Source organism: Crotalus tigris, unplaced genomic scaffold (assembly GCF_016545835.1).
Source record: "Crotalus tigris isolate CLP2741 ecotype Arizona unplaced genomic scaffold, ASM1654583v1 scf7180000023677.1417738, whole genome shotgun sequence".
Lineage (NCBI taxonomy): Eukaryota > Metazoa > Chordata > Lepidosauria > Squamata > Viperidae > Crotalus > Crotalus tigris.
The window spans coordinates 86,284-109,161 of NW_024100113.1; positions in this window are offsets into that span (position 1 = coordinate 86,284).

Here is a 22,878-nt window from a genome sequence, read left to right on the forward strand (position 1 = left end):
AGTCATCCAAAGGATGTTATGCCAAGAAGAAATGCAGAATCTCCAAATGCAATATATTTAGGTGCATCTCTCTTCCAATAAACTCTGATCAGAAATAAGGACTAGCTTTATGTAATGTGCGGTGGGCAGCAGAGTGTACAAAAAAAGTATTTATTTTTGTCCTTTCCCCCCAACTACTTTAAAAAGAAAGATCCAGTTAAATAAAACATTACAGATAATCCTTGGTTACTTACAATCTAGATTCAAAATTCTGACAGCTGCCCCAACCATGGTCATGTTCAAGACAACTGGCCCTCATTTTTGGCCATTTGCAGTGATTGTGATTTATGATTTTGTTTTGTTTTTTGCTGGAAACCAGCGTTTACTACCAGTTTCTGGTTAAAAATACACATTGAGGACAATGGATTTGCTTAATGACTGCTATATTTGCTTGACAACTAATGTGTTTATTTAATGAGCATGGTCTTTCACTTAACAACTGCCACAAAAAAGTCATAAAAACAGTCATGATTGTCTAGGGATCCAGTAAACTGCTGGCACAACTTACAATCATAATTCCAGGCTAAATTACAGTCATAAATCAAGGACTACCTGTAAGAACCAAGAACGAAGCAGTCTATGCTATTGCTAAGAAATTCTTCCCTGAATGCAGATCAAGAAATTAATCCAAATAATGAATGAAACCCAACAGGAGCCAAAGAACTTTGGGTTGACTAATCTGTCCATACTCCTAAACTTCTTTGTTGCCTGTAAGGTTTTATATATAGCAGATTTTGTTTTGTAAATTAGATCAATGACTGATGACTCTTCCATAAAAATACTTATTGAATAGTTTGATTCTGAATGTCATCATCACATAGAGATGACTTTTCCTTGTGCTTTTTGTATAAGTTCTGACATGTCCTTCTGCTGACTACCCTGAGGAACTTCTAAAACCTTATTTGTGTGTTTTTTTCCGTCACATCATACTGAAAATACCTTCAGAGAAAATTTTACTCTGTGAATGAATAACACATTTTTCAAAAATGAGAAAGTGCTAGTAACTGTGGTTGCCCAGAAGATGAATCTTACAGTTTGATAGCTGATGTCAAAATTGATCAGGCATTATTTCCTCAAGGCACATGGCAAGAAGATCTGTGAAAGTTTAATACTGCATGAATTCTGTACTACTTTTTGTTTGTTCTAGGGTAAAAGCGTAAGAAATTCATCCAAAAAACTATCTATCCATGAAGAGCTGAAACCTTCTTTCTGCCCAAAATCAAATGCAGTTTTAATACTAGGTCACTGAATAGGAATTTCTGCTTAATAAATAGCAAAACACTCGAATTAAATATCCTTGTTTGTGCATGGATCTTGATAATTTCATATGAACCATTAGCATCCAACTTCTTAGTCCGTTGCGATGAAGCAAAATGTATAAACCTATAATGTTGTGCTTTCTCCACTGCAGTGCCTGCCCTCAGGAACACTGTATCCCTTGAGCATCTCATAAGTTGTTGGAGACCTGGAGGTTCCCTCTGGCATGGAGTATGGAGGTTAAGAGAGCCCATATATGCTATTTATGATTTGAATCGGGTCTGTCTCAGTTGCCATTATTTTATTGCTAATTGTTTTTGATTTTGATTTTAATTCTATGGGCACCACACAGGTCACAATTACAAAATAGACTGATATATACAGTATATGGGCTTTTGGTTTGATCAAGCTTGGTGATTTGGTTGCAAACATTTTGTCTCCATTCGGGGGGACGTCTTCAGTGCACTTTGAAATTGCACTGAAGATGTCCCCCCTCCAATGGAAACAAAATGTTTGCAGTCAAATTGTCAAGCTCGGAGATCAAACCAACAAACCAACTAACAACCTGAGCTACTAATATTCAAACACAATTCAATATACAGTATATAATTGTGATCCACTAGGAAATAATAAAGAAAAAAGTTTGTACTTCATAGTTTGCTGCTAGATGCCCTAAATGCCTCAGATTCTCTGCTAGATGTTCTAAACACTATGAATTTTGCTGCTAGACCTTTTCAACCCAAGCATATTTTTCCTTCTTTATTTCCTCTGTAAAAGGTGCAGATTTCCTTTGTGCTTGATTACAAAGGAAATTACAAAGGCATTATCTGAGACAAAAGCCACACAATGCCCACATTTAAGTTCTGAATTAGAATACTATTTTTCAAGTATATAAAATATGTACACTCTTTTAAAAATTGTAGCATAATATTATTTGATTTTTTAATCCTTTACTCCTTTTTAAAATTTTGTTAGCTCTTCTGAATACTTTTCTGAGTTTTTAGACTTTGCGTGGTTTGAGAGCATATCCAGAAAATAAGTCCTAATCAAACTTTGAGAATCTTTAAAAGTAACTACCACTGGGAGTAACTTCCTCTTTGTACTCAACAAATAATTTTTAAATCACTAGAACTTTGTGATAATTGCTTTTGGATTATATCATGCTCTATTTTTCAGTGCACCAAATAAGGTGACTCACTTTTGTATTTCTGTGTACATATTTTCTAGCTATTTCACTGCTTGGAACATTCTGCCTACCAGTTTAATGAAACTGTCATTCACAGCAAATGGCAAATTGTGCTACAATTTTATAATTTATTTTTTTAAAAGTCCCTGGGGAAAAAATCATTCACTGCTGTGTCATTGGGTCGTCTTGACTGGATCAAACATATATCAGTGTTACAGTAGATTTTAAACTTTTTCAACTTTCTACATTTTTCCTGTTGCTTCACAATATCTTAATGCCTTTTTACATCATGAAGCTCAGGATAAAATATTGAGAAATCTCATATTAATGTGTATTTTCTTTCCTGAATGGCTTTAGGGATAAAATCCCTGCAAAATACAGTGATGTGAATTCATGATATTTTCTTTGGATTTTTATAATAATGGAGCAATAATTAAAATACTATTTTGAATAAGCAAAGATTAGAGGAATTCATTAAAATCAAATGCTGTTCTTACTCTTCTGTTATAATTAGTTTAGGCCAATGTTTCTCAATCTTGTCTTCTGGAAGATGGTTGGAGAATTCTGGAAGTTGAAGTCCATCTATTTTCCAGTGGATAAAGTTGAAAAACATTGGTTTAGGCAGCTGCCCTTGAAAAAAGAGTGGTTTTAAAATCTTTTTAAATGGTTTTCTCTTATCTAATCTACTACGTTTCCCCAAAACTATTCCCTGTTCATCCTTATCCTTGTAAACCGTTAATCTATTTTTCTGACCTGTAATATAGTCCCTACTAGCCTCAGTGTCTAGTTTGTCTACATTTCTTCAACTCTCCACTCCATTTTAAAAACCATGCTTATTTCTTTCTTTCTGCTATTTCTCTGCCTCTGTATGACATTGTTCTGAAAGCCTGACCTTTCAGAATGACGGAGTGATTGAAACTAAGATAATGTGATTAAACAATTGCAGATCCAGGCACACCCTTTGTCTCATAGAATAGCATTCAAGCAAAACAGATAACTTCATTTTAACAAAAATCTGCATAAGCTGCATAACATGTTTATGGAAATAGACAAAACAAAAGTTGCAAGGTCTGCATGAAGAGTCTAGGGCAGTAATGGTGAACCTTTTAGAGACTGAGTGCCCAAACTGCAACCCAAAACCCACTTATGCATCGTCAGGTGCTGGGTGGGTGTGGCTCATTGGCTGGGTGTGGCCAATTGGGTGGGTGTGGCCCATTGGCTGGCCATGGCTGCGGTGGTAATGGCAGACTGGGTGGGATTAAAAATTAATCAATTAATCAATTCCAATTTTGCAAAAAAAAATTTTCCTGGAGAAATTGAAATTGACTGATTGATTGAACCTTGTTTTTTTTTTTTTGCACATGGCAGCGGAAGCCTAAAGCGAAAAGATTTTATAAAACCCAGCTAAAGGCCTAGGACTGGGGCGATGGTGCACGTGCCCACAGAGAGCGCTCTGAGTGCAGCCTCTGGCATCCATGCCATAGGTTCGCTACCACTGGTCTAAGGACACTGAAGCAGAAGCTGGCCTTCTAACTTCTGAGCTTTTCTGCTACTACTTAATCCTTCTGCATGTAATCTATGGTACTCTGTCATAGTTGTGTGCAACCTGTCCTGGAATACTTGTAGCAGAAAAATAAAAAGACAGAAATATCACAGTTTTCTTTTGTTTTAACAGCAGTAAATGCTGCTAGTCCTATAGCACAAGAAACACTGAAGGAGAACATTGGAAAGATAGAAAGAGAAATCTATATTTTTAGGTATTATGGAGACAGATGTGCAATTCTTTACTCATGACTGTAATCTCTGGCTGAAAAATAACACAACCCATGGTCACAGGTACGAGATGGACAGGTATATACATTAAAATAATGATAGTAAGAGAACTGAGTAAAATCACAAAATACAAAGACTTGCAAATAGAAGTAGAAAGTCTATGGCAAAATAAAGAAAGATAATAGTAACACTAAGAGGCACCTTGGGTGCAATCCCCAAATTTCTGGACCATCACTTGAACACTATTTGCATTGACAAAATCATTATCCATCAATTGCAAAAGGCAGATTTACTTAAAACAGCTTACATCCTGTGATGATACCTTTAACCTAATCAGACAATAACATTTGCCTATCTCAGGTCCTTGAGAAGAATTCAATGGGAGGATAAAAATGTCACATCCAATTTAATCATCAGGCTGACTATGTGACCAACAACAACAACAACAACAATATCTTAAAGTCCAAACTCAATGAAGGAAATACTATGAAGGTAACCAACACCTGGGCAATTCCAGTCATTAGATACACAGCTGGAATAGTGGACTGGACTCAAGCAGAACTAAAAGCAATGGATAGGCAGACCAGAAAAATAATGACAATGAATCATGCCCTTCATCCACGCAGTGACATTGACAGACTTTATCTACCAAGGCAAATAGGTGGGCGTGGAATGCTACAAGTACATCAGATGGTTGAAGAAGAAAAAATGGCTTTGTAAGAATATATGAAGGACAATGATAAAGATGCACTGAAGTTAGTATATCAGGAAGGCTTACTGACTACTGGAGAGACTAAACTGGCCCACATGAAAGATCAAATGAAGAACAGAATGGAAGCATGGGAAGACAAAGCACTACATGGCTAGTACATTAAAAAAATAGCTGGGAAAGTAGATAATAACAAGACCTGGCAATGGCTAAGAGCAGGAAAGTTGAAGAAAGAAGCTGAGGGACTAATTCTGGCTGCACAAGACCAAGCCTTAAGGACAAATGCATACAAAGTCAAAATTGAGAAGATAGCAATAGAAGCTGAAAAAACATTGGACACCTGGTAAGCTGCTGCAAGAAGATTGCTGCAAGAAGTTCTCACAGACTGACTACAAGCAGTGGCATGACAAAGTAGCAACAATGATGCATTGGAAGATCTGCAAGAAATATCATTTGCCTGCAAGCAAGAACTGGTGATACCATAAAATTGTGATGACCCAGGGCAAGGCACAGAGGCAACAAGTCAGCTGGCAGTTCAAACCACCCCTTTATTGCTCCAAATGTTCCCCAAATGCTACCACATTCCTGGCTAGTCCAGAACAAGTAATGACACACACACACACACACACACACACACACCCCTTCAGCAGCCTCTGGCTGCAAGTAGTTTCAAAAGTTTTTTAAGATTAGAATAGCAATTTACTCAAGGCCAAGTAGATAACAAAGAAAGGAACATACATCAAAATCTAACCAGTCTGTTAGAGACTGGTTGCCTGAATAGTTTCAGAAGAGAAGCCAAAGTTCAAACTGAGGTTTGGAGCACCAAATCAAGTTTGTCAGCCAGTCTAATGGTCAAAGTTTCAGGTTTACAAGTAGAAATCACAAAACAGAACAAGAGATCAGAGAGTTGTTTCCAATGTCGGTAACAGCACACAAACCTCCAATAATTCAGCATCTGTTCCTGACAAATGCCCTCCCCACAGTGTCTCCTTAAGTCTTAGTCCCCAGGTGTGCCTTGTGGAGAGAGGTGGAGTGCTCTCCGCCTGAGTAGTTCCTCCTTCTCTCCACTCTCCATGCTCTAGGGCCGTGGTGGCGAACTTACAACACGCATGCCAGAGGTGGCACTCAGAGCTCTGTGGGCACATGCACCGTCACTCCAGCCCCACCTCCCCCTGTGGCCCCCTCCTCACCAGCAGCTCCCCTAGAGGAGAGTTGCTCCCAAGCATGGTCCACGCAGAGCAGCACAGCCAAGGGCATGGCAGCCAGGCAGCGGGGAAAAGACTCTGCCCTCGTGCCTTGTCACATGCAGATGATGCTGTGGGGCATGGGCAGAGGGCGTGGCCACCATGGTGCTGCTGGGCTGCCTGTGCGATCTGATGTGATGGGCCATGGAGGCGGTGGGTGGCCAAGCGGTGGGTGGGGAGCAGAGCGGGGGGGAGGTGGGGGCAGGTTTTGGGCACTCGGTCTCTAAAAGATTCACCATCACTGCTCCAGGGTCAGAAAGTGGTGGCCCTTGCTCATCACCTGAGCTCTGTCTCTCATGTTCATCCTGCCCCTGTTCCTCCCTGCCTTCAAGCTATCCTAATCCTGAAAGGCCCTGGCCTGCCTCGGCCTGCTCCTCCCCATATTCTCCCGAAGCCAATGACACCTCCTCCTTGATCTCCATCGGCTCCAGTTCTAGCTCATCTTCCTCAGCAGATTCAGGTTTTGATGGGGGCATGACAAAAACAGACAAAGTCATTTTTGATATATTTTTGTTCCTAAGAAGAATAAAAGGAAACTCTATGGCAATGTATAGTATATGCTTAGAGCTGATATCTCAGAGTTATGACTAAAGCCCATTAGGAACTCATCATAGGTGAATGTGAACTGTTGAATGTGAACTGTGAAAATGTTAAATTGCTCTGGGACTTTAGATTTCAAACAGACAAGCACCTGCCACATAACACCCCAGAGTTAACAATTGTCAATAAGAAAGACAAAAAAGTCTGGATAATGGATGTGGCAGTTGCTGGAGACAGTAGAATAGAAGAGAAAGAACTGGAGAAGATAACAAAATACAAAGACCTACAAATAGAAATAGAACGACTGTGGCAAAAGCAAGCAAGGATAGTACCAATAGTAATAGGCACATTGGGTGCAATCAAAGGAACTGGAGCACCACATGGACACCATTGGCATTGACAAATTTGCCATCAGTTAACTGAAAAAGGCCTTACTAGGAATAACTTCCATCCTGCAACAATATCTGTAATACCATCAATTCAAACGTCCACATCTGCCTATCCCAGGTCCTTGTTAAGGACTGGATAGGTAGACAAAAATGCCAAATCCTGTCTAAATATCTGGCTGTCTGTGCCAGATATTTAGAACAACAACAACAATAGTAGAGATCCACAAGACTTTATCTGAGATATATCAAACTTGTAAACTTTTTATAGTGGAACTGAAGTCCAGAACTTTTGTTTCATTCACTATATGCTTTCGATAGGCTTGAACACATTGGAGAAATAAAGATAGCTTATTAAATCTATTTGCCCATCTCTCTTTATACTGCTGCCTTTTGAGAAATATTTTGTATGACATTTGGGGATTTTTCCCCCACTATAAATCTGAGTTTATTACTAGTGAATGGTGTGATAAAAATACAGCAATGGAGCTGAAATCCACTTATTTATTTCTCACAGCATAAGCACCAATAGTTCACATTCACCTATGATGAGCTCCTAATGGGCTTTAGTCATAACTCTGAGATATCAGCTCTAAGCATATACTGTACATTGCTATAGAGTTTCCTTTTATTCTTCTTAGGAACAAAAATATATCAAAACAATGTTGATATATTGCTGTGAGATGGATTTGTTGTTCATTGTTGGAAACTGCTAATACAGGAAACTCATTTGGTATATCCAGTTCCCTCATTCAAAGTTCAATGATACAATATTCAATTACAAACAGAATAGATATGGGTTTTATTTGTGTCCACACCTTATACTGAATATTATTCAGGTCCCTAAACATTATCTAAGCTTGACACCCTTGGTTAGTTTTCAAGATTCATATTTTTGTTTGTCTGTTTGGAATATTTATTAATCAAATTTTTGAAACCGCCTCACAGAAGGATTCTAGATGGTCTACAACCAAATATTAAAACATAAAAATTATAGCTAAAATTTTAAAAGACAAGGATGAATTAAAAATCAATGTTAATAGTTAAGGGGGGGGTCTTTCAGGTTTTATATCATGCCCTTTTTTCAGGTAGCAAATAAAGCACTCTCTCATTTTATTTTTCCTCACAACCACAACCCTGTCTAGCCAGCAGTCCATAGGTTCCAATTCATAATGCAGTTAGATTTTCTAACCTGTATGGTGAAGGAAAACACTAGATTCCTCAGCTCCTGACTGTAAGTGCCTGCAGGCTTAGTACTGGCTAATCTTAAGGGCTGCCCTGCTGAAAGAGGGTCAGATTTAGAGAAGATGGCAGATAGCATAGCAGGATAATAAAGAGAAGCTTGGCAAGGAAGTGCTGGAAATTCTTTTATCAATGCGTATATAAACAGACTCCATTATCTGTCTATGGTGCCTGGGTGGCTCCTTTGGCATTAAAAAGTGCTAGTTCTTCCTCTTCCATTCCTTATGTGAGGAAAAGGCTAGAAACTTCACAGGTAGGAAATTGCCTATGTCCTGAGGCTCAGGTGCCCATTGATAACATGCCTCAAATAGCTTCTGCCTGTCTCATTTTTTCCTTTGTTGTGATATTTTGTATTTGAGGATTTTTCTTTTGTATGGCTGATATAATAACAACAACAATAATAATAATAATAATAATAAGTTGGAAGGGACCTTGGAGGTTATCTAGTCCAACCCCCTGCTCAGTCAGGAAACTCTATACCATTTCAGACAAATGGCTGTCCAGTCTCTTCTTAAAAACTTCCACTGTTGGAGCATTCACATCTTCTGGAGGCAAGTTGTTCCACTGATTAATTGTTCCAATTATCAGAAAAGTTCTAGGTTGCTTCTCTCTTTGGTTAGTTTCCATCTGTTGCTTCTTGTCCTGCCTTCAGGTGCTTTGGAGAATAGCTTGATTCCCTCTTTCTTGTGCCAACCCCTGAGATATTGATACACTGCTATCATGTCACTCCTAGTCCTTCTCTAGTCTAGACATACCCAATTCCAGCAACCGTTCCTTATATATTTTAGCTTCCAATCCCCTAATCATCTTTGTTGCTCTTTGTATTCTTTCTAGAGTCTCAACATCTTTTTTACATTTGTGGTGACCAAAACTGGATGCAGTATTCTAAGTATGGCCTTACCAAGGCATTATAAAGTGGTATTAACATGTCATGTGATCTTGATTCTATCCCTCTGTTAATGCAACCTAGCACTGTGTTGGGTAGGTTGCATTTCAAAGAGACTGTTTTGTTTTCAGCCTTGAATGCTTAAGGATCTAAGTAGAATAAAGTGCAGCACATTTTTTTTTATATCTTTAGGGTTCAGTGTTTGTTTGCTGTTATTCATTAGTTAGCTCCCTACCTCTCTGACTACTAGGGGGTTTGCCACCATCAGGCCATTTCTTTGTTAGTTTCTAAAAGGTGGGAATAGCTCTTCTGTTTGCCTGTAAATAATTGTCAGTAATACAATGCTGCTTTTCCCATTTCTCTAAAATGCTCCAGGTCTATTCGTTGTTTCTAACCATTTAGTTGTGTCCAACTCTTGGTGACTTTATAGGCAAGTGCTCTCCATGCTACCCTGTTAAGCACAGCTTCTTTCAATTGTTGTATGCTCAACTTTGCATCAGATTTGATGCTATCAAGCCAGCATGTTCTTTGCTTGCCCCTTAGTCTTTTCTATTTACCTGCAAGCAAAACAGAATACCTGAAAATTGGACAGAATATATGAAGTCTGTAAGTCATTTCATTGAAAGCTGTGGGAAACAATATAAGAGTAACATTGAAAAGAACTGGCTAGTTTTGATTTTACATTCTCGGTGTTAGAGTGTATTCCAAGTTTGAAACAATGCATTTTCCCATATTAAACATGTCTCCTTTCTTTTCCAAAACTATTTGCTATCCTACATCTTTGCCTGTTTTTTTAAAAAAGTTTCATTTTGCCCAGCTTGTATTTGTGAAATAGCATTATAACCTCTGCCTTGAGTATCAAAACTTTGTGAGCTACTTCTGCTTAGTAATGGTGACTCTTATTACTGTTTCTACTTACTCCTTTGGGTAATAATACAAAGTAATCAGCCAGCTCTTATTTTCTACCTTTGCTTCTTTCAAAATATGACAGGAGTGCACAGTTTCAGCAGATAGTTTAGCTAATGCAGCTTTTCCCCTGAAAAACAAAGAGATATCATGTGTGAAATGGGCAACCATATAAATTTGATAAAATAAATAAAATGTGTCCTTTACGCAGAGGGATACATTATTCTGTGCTTTCCTAAGTACAACCAAATTATAACAAATTGCCTTGTAAAAACAAGACATAATTTTATTAAACTCTTATCCCTCCATAGATTTCTACATAATTTACCATCTGACAGCAGTTTACATTAGAAAGAATTTTTCATAGTTAAAGTTTTTTGTGCTTAAGACAAATGAGGCTTTATAAGTGATCTATCACTCTCGTCTTTCAGATGTTTTGTGCTTCTCCTGTCCCATTCATGGAGCACTTGGCTGACTTGGAAGTAAAAAAAGTCAAGATGATAGTTATCGCCAAGTGATTGAAGCTCTATCCATTTTGCTCATTTGTCAACATCAATATATATATAAAGTGACAGGGTTTTGATGGCACAAACATCCATTACCTGTTTTTATCTCTTAAATATTATAGGATCCATTGGATGCTTTAAAGAATATCAAGAATTTCAAATGATCGAATCTACAATAGAATGCTACTACTCTCAGAAAAGGACTCAAAAATAAAATTTCAACTCATCTAGTAATGAGCTACCATCTTTAGGCATAAGACAATGCTGTGGGAATTAGGTGTTTAGCAGTGTGTTGGCGTGGAGGAAAAAATGTCTTTGTGTCTAGTTGTTTTGGCATGCAATATCCTGTAGTGGCATACTGAGGGAATTGTTGAGATAGTTTATGTCCAAGATCTGAGAGGTCTGTAGATATTTTCTCAACCCTCTTTTTGGTTCATGCAGTGTATAGGTCCAGGAAGGCTGGTTGCAATTGTTGTTTTTTTATGTAGTCCTAACTATCTGTTGGAGTCTGTACCTGTCCTGTTTGGTTGCTGTGCCAAACCAGACAGATATAGAAGTACAAATGACAGTCTCAATAATTCCTTTGTAGAACTGTATCAGCAACTCCTTGGGCAATCTGAGCTTTCTGAGTTGGCACAGTAAGAACATTTTTTTGTTCTTAATAATGGTTCTAATGTTAGTGTCCATTTCAAGTCCTGGGAGATTATAGAACAATGCTGCATGCGAATAATATACTTCTGTGTAGTTCTGATTTGCTGAATTAATCACTTTTGGGGGGATTCATATGACATATTTGATTAAAAACTAAATAAATGGGCAGGGCTTTACCAAACATGGTAGGCTTGTGCAGTCAGCACATCACAAATTTACTGAATGGTGAAAGTAAGAATAAAAGTAAATTGTTTTAACAAGACTCTGGTGGTTGGAAAAATAGGGTTAATTATTTGTCCTTTGAATTTGTTTCTCATTTTTAATCTACTCAGTCAAAGTTCACATAATGAACTTCACAGTTAAATGAGATGAAAACATTGATTATTAAACATCTACAAATGACTAGTCGGGAGAAGCAGACTTTGGTTAATTTGACGGGTTTTGAAATTGTTAATAAGGTAAAATATTTGGGGGTGATGCTATCTGTTTCTAATGCAAAATTATTTAAAAATAATTATGAAAGGTTGTGGGTTAGGGTACAGAGAGACTTGAAGAATTGGGAAAAGTTGCAATTATCCCTCATGGGAAGAATTGCAGTGATAAAAATGAATATTCTACCCAAGTTTCTCTTTTTGTTCCAAATGATACCGATTTTGAAGAATGAGATCAATTTAACTGAGTGGCAGAAAGGCCTTAATAAATTTATTTGGGCAGGGAAAAAGCCAAGGGTTAAGTTTAAAATTATGCAAGATTTCCGTGAGAGGGGAGGACTCAAGGTGCCGAATTTGAAATTATATTATGATGCGGTGGTTTTAACATTAGTTAGTGACTGGGTAAATTTGACAAATTCTGATATACTTCACTTAGAGGGATGGAATTTACTTTTTGGGTGGCATGCCTATTTAATATTTAATAAAAAAATGGATTGGGCTTTTAAATCTCATATCTTAAGAATTTCTTTACTTAGGGTTTGGAGAAAATATTATAAAAGTGATTTCAAAGTACCATTATGGGCTATACCTTGGCATGCAATAGAAGGAATAAAAAGAGGGGTTAAAATGGATATGGTGTCCTATAGACAGTTACTTAAATGGGATGGACAAAACTGGCAGTTAAAATTACGGGAAGAGTTAGCACAAGAAAATATTATTTATTCTTGGTTCCAATATAGGCAATTATTAGACAGATGGAAGATGGACTGTAAGGTGGGTTTTCTCAGAGAAGATGAAAATCTTATTAAGCAAGTGAAGGATCAAAGACAAACCCACATTAAGAGGATTTATGGGGTTTTAGTTGAATTGGATTCAGAAACGGAACTAATTAAAGATTGTATGATTAGATGGGCGCAGAATTTTGGTGAGCCAGTTCCATTGGACACCTGGGAAACTATTTGGGTGAGAAATGTCAAATTTACACAAGCACAGAACTTAAGGGAGAATTTTTATAAAATGTTTTATAGATGGCACCTTGATCCACAAAAAATGTCTTTTATGTACCCTGACTTACAACCTAAATGTTGGAGATGTGGTTGTATGGACGCTACTTATTATCATATTTGGTGGTCGTGCAGAGAGATAAAAGCATTCTGGATTAAGATATGGTGGAATATCCAGAGAATTTTTAAAAGGAGGGTAAAATTTACTCCACAATTATTTTTGTTAGGTATAGTTATTGATTGTGATACAAAGGAGGTTATATTGATGTTAAATTTGATTACAGCTGCGAGGCTGTTAGTAGGACAATATTGGAAGAAGGAATCTTTGCCTACATTGCAGGAATGGTTTCTTAAAGTGTCTCATTTGGCGGAAATGGCAAAGATTTCGGCTTTCTTAAAGGGTCAAACGCAAGAGAAATTCCTTGCTGTTTGGGATAAATGGATAAAATTCATACAATTTAAATTTGATATAAAAAATACTATATAGTTTTTTCATAATTTTTAACTTTATATATATATATATATATATTCTATTTTATATTCTTTTTTATATAAATATAAAATTTTTTTAACTTTTTTTAATTAAGCCTATATTCTGCTCTGGGAGGCCCTGGGGGGGGAAGGGGGGGTTTGGGTAGGGGTGGGGGAAGGGGGGTTTTGTTGGGTAATGTTTGTTTTTATTTGTATATGTTGTTTTTTGTTTTTGTATTGTCTTTTATTTTTTGTAAAATTTATAAAACTTTTTAATAAAAAAAAAACATCTACAAAACATTTCAGCCACATGAATCACAAGTTGTAATAGCACTATCTAGTTTCTATCTGTATTAAAATCTTTGCTCTGAACCCTTTATTACATAGAAATAATGAATGCACTAATTCAGAACAAAAAATATAATTCATATTTGAATATAAATCACTACAGTGAGTGGGAGCAGATTCATATATATATGAATCATTACAGTAGAATCATTCAGTTGCTTTTCAATCGATGGGCAAAGATTGTATCTGCACTAGAACTTTGAGAAATGCGGACATTTGATTCACAGATAATTAGATTATATTTTCAAAACTATGAGCTCAATAGTTCCAAATTGATTTGGACATTTACATAGACATGTAAACATTTTGTTTTCCCCAGATAAAATTAATTATTCACATAGAATAAGCTTGATTTGAACATTCAATTTTTAAGTTGAAACTACATTTATTTGCAAATCTGATATAATTTCCAAATCATATCAGATTTACAAGCATCACATGTACACTGAAAGATTTGCATGCCTACAGGAAGCAACTCACAGAACATGTACTGTACTTTGCCAAGCTGTTGTATTCCAACAGTTCAGTACACAACAATACAATCCTTGACTTTGGATTCAGGGGAAAAAAGAGGACAATTATTCTGCAGTGTTTGGAAGTCATGCATATGGTTGTACCCATGTACTTTTGTGTTACATTGTACTGCATACATATATACTATATCTGAGAATATGTTCACAAGGTGCAGATTGCAGTTTGTCTTATTTGTCTTAGCTATACTATCATTTCTATGAATGGATCTAGAGAACATTTACTATAACTGAATACCATTCATATGATTTCTGCTTCTTGAAACATAGTAGAAATACAACCCAGGGATAAGTTTCCACATCGAAATGAACATATGTAGATTTTTGGTCTCTGCTTTTATTAGAATGCAACCTTTAGAAAGAAAAAAATGTTAACTTGATTGGAGATAATCTACTCATATTTCATGAGAATAATTTATTTTCCCATGAAGGAGAAAGAGTTGGGCAACGTGGTGGCTCAGGGTTTTGTCCACCCTTTTGAAACAAAAAAAGAAATACATTTGTTTCAGGTATTAGCTAGACAGCTGCCTGAAAGCTTTCCCTAACAAATGGGACCATAATGCATTATAGGAATGACTTTTTAGATTGTGATGTAACTTTATTTCCTGGAAGAAAGGAAAAGAACCTTCTCTTGCCCAAACATCCAACAGAAGAAATGAAACAAAATTCATATATTGCAGTTCAACAGGGATAAAGTAAACAAAGTAAGAAATGAAATAGAAGATTTACTTGAACAATTCACATTTTATTCCCCCCCCCCACAAATGAATGATGAATAGTTTTAATAAACTCAGGATCAATTTCATCCTAGTTAAAAACAAAGCACATACATACATTTGCAAATAAAATGGCAGGAAATACCATTAGTCTGTAATGTATTATAGAATCATAAGTAGAACTTTTAACCAAGGAATAACAATCCTCTAAGTAAGCTATCATGGTTATAAAAAAGTGTTAGTCAATATTTGTTAGTCCTAAAGATTTTTAAGAAGTCTGCCATGGATTTTTATGTCTACCTATATGGAGCCCATAGCAATATAGATGAGCAGCAGTAAATTGAATTCTCTAGTGTTCATTTCTTCTACTCAAATATTTATACATAAAGGGGATATAATTGGGAAGAGTATATCTAAACAGCTTGTATTCAGTCATGAATATTGAGCTTTGAAAAAGCACATATTGGGTAAAGTTGTATGCCAAACCTGGTGTAAATTGTCTTCAAGAATAATTTTAAAATTGCGATCAGTTAAAAAAATTAATAGAACAGTATTATATATTAACTTGTAGATTTGACAGAGGCCAATTTAGAGAATCCAAAAGAGAATGGACCTACCAACAGCTGTAACAAACTCTGACAAAGTCAGAATAACATGATTATGTCATCATGGAAGTGCTACAGTTATATAACTGCATTATATCATTTGCATTATACTATTTGTACCCTGTCTTGTAGACACTAATAGGTAAGATATTAAGAGAAAAAGCAATGAAGCAGTTGTCTTAAATATTTTTGTTATGAATATACAGGTATTCTCTTTGTTTTGCACTTATAATTCTAGAAAATCATGTTTTAGATGGGTTGACAAAACTGTTCAGTAAAAGCTAGTTCCTGAACAAATTCATCCAGACAGTGAACTGTGAAATGTAATTGATTTTTCAGCTTTACCATCACAGAAAGTACCACTGTGCACATATTAAAACAAATAGTAGCAGCTAATAAGAGAAGAGAATGCCACATCAGGAAAACAGGACTACTAGGTAGCCAAAGGGGGGGGGGCAAGATTGAAAGAAAAATGGTACCAACCATAGGTAATCCTCAATCTATGACCATAATGGAGCTTGCCTATTATGGTTGTAAGTAATGACAGTTGTAAGGCAGGTCATCACACGACAACCCAATTTTACAAACTTTTTTTTGCAGCAGTTGTAAGCGATCACCATGATTGTTAAGTGAATCCAGTGTTTGCTATGCACATTTTTTCTGAAAACTGGAAGTAAAGACTGTTTTTTGGTAAAAATGTAAATAGTGGTCATGTGTTTTTGGGCTGTTGCAAACAGCCATAAATGTAGTACAGTTGCTGAATGCCCAAAACACAGTCTTGTGACTGCATGGAGGCCATCAAAACTTCAGAACCTGGTCATAAGTACCTTTTTGGGGGGAGGGTCTGTTGTAACTTTGAACAGTTGTAAGTAAAAGACTTACTGTAATTATGACCCTGATGTCAAGTAAGGGGCACCTGGGAAAGGGACATGAGAGGTCTTCAATTTCAGCAATATCTAAAAATGAGACCTTTAAAGAAAATAATATATGAATCAACACCTATGAGATACTCTAGAACGTGGGTGTCAAGCTTGCCACATCATGTGACATATCACGATGTATCATGACTTTTTTTTGCATTGCTGGAGCTGAGGTGGGCACAGCCTCTGCATGATGCAACTGGCCCGTGGGCTGGCAGTTTGACACCCCTGCTCTAGAATGAGAGCAAGTATTTTTTATCCCTTCCCTTCAGAAACATAGCTTCATTTAGGTCAATTACCTCCAGAGATTAAAAAAAAAATAAGCATAAGCAGGACATAAGTATATTCCCACTTATAAAGTGTTCAGTTTTAAAGGCTTCTTTTCTGATCTTCTTTTTAATTTAATAACCCTGTGGAGGATAAAATGTTAAAATCTTGATTTGAGTAGTGTACAAATGTGAGAATGTTGCTCTTTGGCAAGGGATAACTCTTAGGCATGATTTGAGAAAGATCGATTTAGCTGATCACTGCCAGGATCTTTGGTAACATTGCTTTATCAATAGTCTCTTTAATTATTTTCCATGCTTCTTAGCTTACTGGTATTTATTTTCTGATCTGCTGTTGCAGATATAGCAAACTTTCTGGAAAGTTTTGGGTATAGCTTGATTTCATAGTTTTCTTGTTGATATGGTAGAGTTATTTTGTTTCATGTGATATCATCTATCACAGATGGTGTTATCTGAGGTTTAATGATTCCTCCATGCTTTCAGAGAAACCAATAGGTTGCCTGTAGCTTTGACAAATCTTCTTGATCCTTTTTTTCTGCATCTTAACTTCTTGCTATTCTCTCCACCAGCTAAGCTAAAGACCAGCTAAGATCAAATTCTCTCTGTGGATAAAGATGGGGATCTTCATACTGATTTCAGCTGAAACAATCAAGGTGGCATGTCAGAAATCTGTTGTTCCCATTAGAAAAACTTCTGGCAAGGCCTTCCAAGGTTTACAGTTTAGAAGAGAATGGCCAATCTCCATTTCTTTAAAAGGATGGAGACTTGGATGTAAGTCTTGAATATATATATATACGGGGATATAGGGGATGTGTGTGTATGTGTATATATATATATATATATATATATATATATATATATATATATATATATATATATATATATAAAATGAAAATATAAAATGAGCACCAGGGTAATAAAAACTATAAAAGTTTTTAATAAATTAAAACTATAAAAGTTTTAAAAAGCGCCTTTTTAAAACTTTTATAGTTTTAATTTATTAAAAACTTTTATAGTTTTTATTACCCTGGTGTTCATTTTATATTTTCATTATGAATATCCCCAGGGTTCATATTTTTAACCTTTTTAATTTCATATATATATATATATATATATATATATATATATATATATATATATACTGAAGATCTCCTGTGGGTATATGGATTCTTTGTTTTCTCCAATAAAGTTACCCTTCTAGCCTTTTTATATCTGTGAAATGTGGCCATAAGCAAGTTCCTCAATACAGAGTTAAGTATCTGAAGAATTCAGATTTATTATCATTGCTTGACATGAACCCTGATACCAACAAGCACCTCATTTAATGTTGGAGGAGGGGCTACTAAATTTTCCAGATGTCCTGTCTGTATTATATTTCTACAGGTGAAAAATTTAAAATATTCTCCTAATATTTGGCTATGACCTCACATCAAGCCTATGAGCTGCTCTAGGGAGCAAATATTCTTTTGTCCCTTCCCTTCAAAAATAACTGACTAAAGAAACCAGAAAACCTCATTATTGGACTTGTTTTATGGAATCATTAGGACTGCGGCAATGTAAGAACGTCCTGCTTGTGCGTGAATCAAACAAGCCACCAGGAACGTTGCAGTAGTCAACAAGGGTTTATTGCTCTATGTTGAAAACAAAGTCAGCTCTGGGAAACTCCCCGTCCCAGTGTCCTAAATACAACCCGTCACCACACCCACCGCGCACGCCCCAATTATCCCAATTACCCCCGTAGATTACAACCCCACCCACATCACACCCTGTCTCCCCATGTGTCGTCCATCGGTTCCATAGCGTAGCGGCACAACCGCGCCTCCGTCCCGCCCCATCTTCCCAGCGACCACGTCTTGTCAGACCCAGCGTTATAGTTCATCTACAGGTCAGCGTGTCCATCCCATATAGTCCCGGTATATCCTGTTCTATCGTTCTCCATACTAATTGGTCACATAGTCCGCTCGTCACTGTGGAGGCGCCGGCAGCATCCCGGTAACGGCGCCGTTGATTCAGCTTACACAGGACTGCTTGGAGGAGCATGTACCGTTCAACGTCTGTAAGAAGGCCGGACTCTGGACCACACACAGATAGGACTGGGTCTGACATTCGGCTCCCCCTCACCACAGGGCCCTCTGAAATGGAATATAAGAAGTTACGTATATCATCTAACCCATCCAGGGATTGTTATCTATCCCCCCTTTTCCTTGGCCTGTGCGGCCATGTCTTGTGATACCGACGGGTGAGGGCAGGGGCAAAGACATCCTCCCCCCGCACCCAGGAAGCATCAGATAAGGGGTACCCCTTCCACAATACCAGATAATACACGTTACCCCTCCGCCACCGTGAGTCTAGTATGTCTTGTATTTCATACCGTCCCGGAGTGATGGGTCCTGGAGGGTCTTTGTGGGTGTCCCCCTTTACAAGCTTCAACAAACTCACGTGGAAGACCGGGTGTATCTTACCAAATATTTCCAGCAATTGAAGTTGCACCGTAACAGGATTGATGATACGTACTATGCGGAAGGACCCAATGTATTTTGGCGCTAGCTTCTTGCATGGTACCTGTAACTTAATATACTTGGTTGATAAGTATACCTGGTCACCCACTCGTAATTGAATTGGCATTCTATGACCCTTGTCAGCCTGATCTTTCGCTGTCTTTTCCGCTTGCTGCAATGCATGTTTTACTGTACCCCATACTTGACCTGCACGGGACAACCAATCCCCAGGTTGTTGGTCCAGAGTTTCCTGCGACCCGCCCCTGGGCAAGGGAACTGGGTCGTACCCGTAAATTACTTGAAAGGGGGTTAGTCCGGTGCTTTTATGCACTGTGTTGTTATAAGCTAACTCTGCGAATGGCACGAAATCTATCCAATCCGACTGCTGGTAAGATACATAAGATCGTAGATATCATGCAATTGCTGTGTTGGCCCGTTCCGCCGCCCCGTTGGTACAAGGATGGTATGCGGAGCTCAGTCCCTGTGTGGTTCCGATGCTTGCGAGGAATCGACGCCAGAATTGGGCCGTGAATTGAACGCCTCGGTCTGAAATAATTCGACGGGGCGCTCCATGTAGTCGATAAATGTGTTGCACAAACAATTTTGCTAACCTTCTTGCGGACGGCAGTCCCTTGCAAGGGATAAAGTGCGCCTGCTTCGAGAATAGGTCAACTACCGTCCATATGACCGTGTAACCCCTGACGTTTGGCAACTCAATGATGAAATCCATCCCAATGTCCTGCCAGGGCCGAACTGTGTTAGATACCGATTGTAGCAATCCCATTGGTCTCTTCGGTACCACTTTCGCCTGTGCGCAAATATGACATTCCTTGACATACCGCTCAATGTCTTTCCTCAAGCTCGGCCACCAGAACCGGCGTCTCACCAGGTGTAGCGTCTTTACAAATCCAAAATGACTTGCCACCTTGGAGTCTTGGCATTGGTGGTATACCCGATGACGCAACTCCTGAGGGATATATAACCTATTCCTATACCAGGCCAATCCATTACGATGGGTTAACAATCCGGGATTTGCCTGTAGCCAAGGATCGGTCAACAATACGGACTTCAGTTCCTCCTCAAACGTTACTACTTTTGCGCACCCATCCACCTGTGCGGAATCCATACTACATGGCGGCATAATAGCCTGGACCACCTGTTCCTTTTTACTATCGTATTGCGGTAGTCGGGAGAGTGCGTCTGCTAGGAAATTCTTTCCTCCAGGCACGACTTTCAGGTGAAATCTGAAATGCTGAAAATACTGCGCCCATCGAACGTGTTTCAGCGCCAATCTCCTTGGAGTCTGGAGGACCGTTAGGTTCTGGTGGTCCGTCCACACCTCGAAGGGGTACTGTGCACCCTCCAACAAATGGCGCCAGGTGGACAATGCCCATTTTACTGCAAATGCCTCCTTCTCCCACACCGCCCACCGTCGTTCTGTGTCGGTGAATTTTTTGGAGGTGTATGCGCACGGTTGTAGTTCACCCTGCTCATTACGTTGCATCAAGAGTGCTCCGACGGCCACATCACTGGCGTCGGCCTGTACAACGAATGGCCTACTCGGGTCAGGGTGTATTAACACCGGTTCCTCTGCAAATAGTCGTTTTAGAGACTCAAAGTCCTGTTGACAGGCCATAGTCCAATCTAACGATTGTTTCGGGTGGGGTTTTCCAGTTGTATTTTTGGTGCATAATAATTGAGTTAACGGTAGGGCCACGTCAGCGAAAGAGGGGATGAATTGTCGATAGAAATTGGCAAACCCCAAGAATCTCTGTAGTTGACGATGGGTTCTCGGGGCCTGCCATTCTAATACACTGCGTACTTTACTAGGGTCCATTTCTATCCCTGCTGCTGACACTCTGAATCCTAAATAATCAATGCGATCTTTGTGGAACTCGCACTTTGATAATTTACAGTATAGGTTGGCATCAAATAATTTTCCCAATACCGTCCGTACTAATTGTACATGGTCCTCTAACGTCTGTGAGTAGATGAGTATGTCATCCAGATATACAAGAACGCCTCTATATAGATGGTCATGCAACACTTCATTGATCAGCTGCATAAATACAGCTGGCGCTCCTTGTAATCCGAAAGGCATCACCTTGAATTGATAACTACCCAGTGGACAGTTAAACGCTGTTTTCCACTCATCCCCTTCTCTAATTCGTACCCTGTAGTATGCCTCACGGAGGTCTAGTTTTGTAAAGATTTTCCCGGCCGCCAAATGGGCAAGGAGGTCTTTCATCAGTGGCAGGGGATATACTTGTTCTATACACACAGCGTTCAGACCTCGAAAGTCTACACATAACCTTAACCCCCCATCCTTTTTCCCCTGGAATATGACGGGGGCCGCTATCTTCGAACGTGCTGACTCTATAAAGCCCCTAGCCAGGTTTTTATCAATGTATTTCCTCATCTCCTGCAATTCTGCGAATGTCATAGGGTACATCCTGGGTTTGGGTAGCTTGGCACCAGGAACAAGTTCGATGGCACAATCTGTCGGTCTGTGAGGTGGCAAACTGTCACACTCCTGCTCGCTGAACACTGCCGCGAGATCATCATATACCTGTGGGTATTGGACCTCACCCCTCTCCTGCACCGTTTTTGAGGCGTTTAATTTCCTATCCCTATCCTGGTCATACGGGGCCCGTGGTTGGGGACCCACTGCAAGCCTTAGATGCTGAGAGCCATCCGCCCACCAGATGGTTGGTGTCCACTTATCCATCCACGCCAATCCAAGAATAACAGATTCGGACATAGTAGGAACGACTATAAATCTTATAATTTCCCAATGACCCCCTATATCCATTCTGACAGGTTCTGTCACCAATGTGGTTGGGGCCCCTCCTAACAAAGAGCCATCCACCTGCTCGAAGCGAATTGGAGACTTTAGTCGGGCCACCCTAATCCGCATCTGTTGCACTACTCCCTTACTGATTAGGCACCTGGTGCACCCTGTGTCTAGTAATGCCGGAAAGGGCATCGACTCACCAGTAACCGGGCTTGTCAACGTGATCGGGATGGTGAAGGGGACGATGGGTTCACTCACCATTGGATCCTCCACCGACCCTTCCTCCTCGTATTCCTGCAATATAGGGGACGCATCATCGGGGGGTTGCTGGATGGGCGTCTGTCCCAGTTGGTAGGCAACCCGTGACTTCTCTGCTGTTTTCTTTGGTGTGGCGCCTGGTGTACCAATCGCCGTTGGTGTACCTATTGGCTTGGGTATTCCACACTCCGCAGCCCAGTGGCCCGGCCGGTTGCAGCGGAAGCATCTGAAGATGGGCCTTGGACGTACCGTACCCGGCACGGCCTGCGTGGCGCCATCCACGGGCTGGTCCTGATTCCGGCGGGGTCTATCCCCACGCCCTCCAGGACGATCCCGCAACCCAATGTCCAACTCTACTGCTGTCCTAAACCAATCGGCCAGACGCCCCACCACCCCCCTGACTATACATGCTTGACGTATGGTGGTATCCAGGCCAGTGCGGAAGTGGTGAATTAGCAAGCTGTCTGGCCATGACCTAAGTCTCCCTGCCACCTTTTGGAACTCGCGAATATATTCCTGCACTGGTCTACCCTTTTGCTGCAAACCCACTAACTGGGCCTCTGCCCGTTGTAGGCGTGTTGGGTCCTCAAACCTCGTTTTCAGTGCATCGAGGAAAAGGCCCACGTCAGCTAGCTCCCTAGCCTGGTCGCTATATAGGTCTGCGGCCCAAGCAGCGGCCTCTCCTTGCAAG